Source organism: Zeus faber (genome assembly GCF_960531495.2).
Source record: "Zeus faber genome assembly, chromosome: 17".
Taxonomy (NCBI): Eukaryota; Metazoa; Chordata; class Actinopteri; order Zeiformes; family Zeidae; genus Zeus; species Zeus faber.
This window is the reverse complement of record NC_137204.1, coordinates 4,746,781-4,750,677: the sequence shown is the minus strand read 5'-3', so window position 1 is coordinate 4,750,677 and position 3,897 is coordinate 4,746,781.

The following is a 3,897-nucleotide window of genomic DNA, read 5'->3' as shown; positions in this document are numbered from 1 at the left end:
CTCTCGCTCTCTATATAAATATATAATGTTATTCCCTCATTTTCTTCGCTGTTGTTTATTGGTGGTGGCCGAACCAACTTGTAGGCGTATTACCGCCACCAACTGGACCGGAGTGTGTAAAATAATGAAAATAATACCTTTCTGCTAAGCCTGTCTGTTTTAGAAAGTTAATAACATGACGATATATTGCCTTGAGGATTTTCCAAGAAGGTCTGTGCTTTGCTTCCCTATATAGTGAACAAATGTTTTTGCTCCTCATTGTGTTGTCCTATTTTACATAGTGTATAGTGGAGATCTACACAGATAACAAATGAAATCAGGCAGGAGTCTCCGTGGACTATGATGTTCACGGATGACATTGTGATCTGTAGCGAGAGTAGGGAGCAGGTTGAGGAGAGCCTGGAGAAGTGGAGGCATGCATTAGAGAAGAGAAATGAAAGTCAGCAGGAGTAAGACAGAATACATGTACCTGAATGGGAGGGAAGGAGGCAAAAAGCTGAGAATGCAAGGAGTGGAGGTGGAGAAGGCGGATAAGTTCAAGTACTTGGTGTTGACCATCCAAAGCAGCAGAGAGTGCGGGAGAGAGGTGAAGAAGAGAGTACAGGCAGGGTGGAGTGGGTGGAGAAGAGTGTCCGGAGTGATCTGTGACAGAAAGGTTCCAGCAAGAGTGAAGGGGAAGGTCTACAGGACGGTAGTGAGACCAGCTATGTTGTATGGTTTAGAGGCGGTGGCACTGACAAAAAGGCAGGTGGCTGAACTGGAGGTGGCAGAGTTGAGGATGTTGAGATTTTCATTGGGAGTGACAAGGATGGACAGGATTAAGAATGAGTACATTAGAGGGAGAGCTCAGGTTGGACAGTTTGGTGGAAAAGTGAGAGAGGCCAGATTGAGATGGTGTAAGGGTGTTGGTGTAAGGGAGGTAGATGCGCAGGACAGAAGGTATTGTAGGCAGATGATCCGCTCTGGCGACCCCTAACGGGATCAGCCGACTGAAGGAGAAGATAGGGGAGATGTATACAGTATACCTGTTTAATGGACACAGCCATTATTTTCTTGTTTATTGTTAAAGATTTTAGGTTTACTTTCTATTGAAATAAAAATATATTTTTTATCACTTTTAGACTTATATTTAATGTTTATCATTAGTTTTTTTGTGCATTACCAAATTTTTACTGTTCATTGTTTATCTTTGGATTAATTGTTCTGATTCATTGTTAGTTTTATTTCCTTTGTTATTATTATCCTTTTTTGTTTAGGCTTATTGTCCATGGAGAGTCTATCTATCTTCTAGTAAGTGTATAGGTTTACTCTATATTTCCCACACTTTTCTTGTTATTTTTTAAGTTATATTTTTTGTTTTTCATTAGGTTTATTGTATTTTGCCATATTTATTGTTTACTATTGAATATTTTCAAAACTTTCCATCCTCGATAACTTTAAGTTTTACTGTATATTGCCATTTTCTTTTTTTATATATAATATTTTATTGCTTTATTATTCGGGATTCAAGGCTGAAGGTGCTGAAACTCTATTATTTTTGTGCTGGATCCCGATTATTATTATTCTGGTTGTTCTTCAGAAATGTTTGTGCATTTCCCATGAGACGGTAAATGACAGCGACGTGAAATTTGGCATATGGATCTTACATTTATTCTAGTAACATTAACCTGTTCTAGGTTTCAGAAAAATACCGTTGCCGTTGATCTTTCCACTCCTCCTCTCTGCCACCATCTCCAGATTTTCCATTTCTGGACCAAGGACAGAGCCGGCTTTCCTCACCAGCTTGTTTGTCTGCTGCCATCACCAGGATTGACACCGCCTCTTCAGCACACAGACAGAGAAGAGTAGGCTGGATACCACAGTCTGATAGGAAATCCGCTGGAGCCTGTTGCACACATTGAAGGATGTGAGCCTCCTCAGGAAGAGCAGCCGGCTCTATCCTTTTCTGTAGACGGTCTCTGTGTTGTGAGTGCAGTGCAGATTTTTATTGATGTTAACTCTTAGGAGCCTGTAGGAGTGCAGGGGGCTTCCTGCTCCATCGAAAGTCTACCACCAACTCCTGATGTCTGATGATGTCTACTGATGTCCTACCATCCGACAAAGCTCTCAACCAATCCTCTGTACTACTCCTCATTGTCCTCACTGATGCAGCCAACAATTGAGCTTTCGTCAGAAAACCTCTGGAGGTGGCATATTCCAGAGTTTGAGTGGACGTCCGAGGTGCGCAGGGTGAAGAGAAACGGTGACAAACTTAGGGTGCAACTTGTGTTGCCCACCACCACCTCCAACCAGCAGCCCTGCATACCGATGCAATGAGGTCTGCCTGTGAGGTAGTCTGTTATCCGCTTCGTCATGCCGTCATCGATCTACAGCTTCTCCCTAAGCAGGAAGAGCTTCTGAAGAGCTGAAGAGAGTGTTGAAGGCAATAAAAGAACATGACTGGCAGTGCTACCCGGCCTCTCCGGGTGAGAGGCCGTCGTCCCCATCACACACACAATACCAGAGATCATTGTCAAGAATGCTAGGCTGCCCTTTTTTTTAGGCACCAGAACAACGGATGTCTTGTACAACTCACATACACTCTTCAAATTTAGATACAGTCAAACCTGTTGAAAAACAAGTTCAACTCATCAGCCTACTCCCTGTTCCCCTCATCTTCTGGTCCCGGTAATCCTTTCTGGTCCCTTCCACACCTCTCTGGAGCCGTTCTGCTCTAGCTTGTCCTCTATCCCTAACTCCAGGCTGAGTTTTGTTTATTTTTATGTATATAAGTTGTCTTCTACCTGACTGCACAACATACACTGATCAGCCAAAACATTAAAACAACCTGCCTAATATTGTGTAGGTCACCCTTGCGCTTCCAAAACAGCTCTGACCCAATGAGGCATGGACCCCACAAGATCTCTAAAGGTGTCCTGTGGTATCTGGCACCAAGACGTTAGCAGCAGATCCTTTGAGTCCTGCTCAATCGGATTGAGATCTGCGGAATTCGAAAGGGAAAGTCAACACCTTCAACTCTTTGTCATGTTGCTACAACTATTCCTGAATATTTTTTGCACCGTGGCAGGGTGCATTATCCTGCTGAAACAGGCCACTGCCATCAGGGCTGTTGCCATGAAGGGGTGTACTTGGTCTACAACAATGTTTAGGTCAGTGGTACATGTTAAAGTAACATCGACATGAATGCCAGGACCCAATGTTTCCCAGAAGAACATCTCCCAGAGTATCACACTGCACATAATGCAAAAGAGAATGTGATTCATCAGACCAGGCCACCTTCTTCCATTGCTCCATGGTCAAGTTTTTAGGCGCATTGTAGGCGCTTTTCAGCAGTGGACAGGGTCAGCATGGGCACTCGGATCGGTCTGCGTGTATGCAGCCCCGTACACAGCAAGCTGCGACGCACTGTATGTTCTGACACTTTTCTATAATATTCAGCATTAAACTTTCAGCCATTTCAGTTTCCATTAACCGGAATAGACGGGCTAGACTTCGCTCCCCATATGCATCAATGAGCCTTGGGCGCCATGACCCAGTCGCCAGTTCTCCTTCCCTGGACCACTTTTGGTAGGTACTAACCACTGCATACCATAACATCCCACAAGACCTTCCGTTTTGGATATGCTCTGACCCAGTCGTCCAGCCACCATAATTTGGCCCTTGTCAAAGTCGCTCAGATCCGTACACTTGCCCATATTTCCTGCTTCCAACAAATCAACTTCAAGAACTGATTGTTCACCTGCTGCCTAATACATCCCACATCTTGACGTATGTTGTAATGATGTAAGTATGCTTACAATCACATTTGAAGGAGAAGCAATAAATGAAAAAAATACTGTCCTTATAAATGTATGACAATATCTATATCGAAATCCACAGAGCATCACACAATTGAAT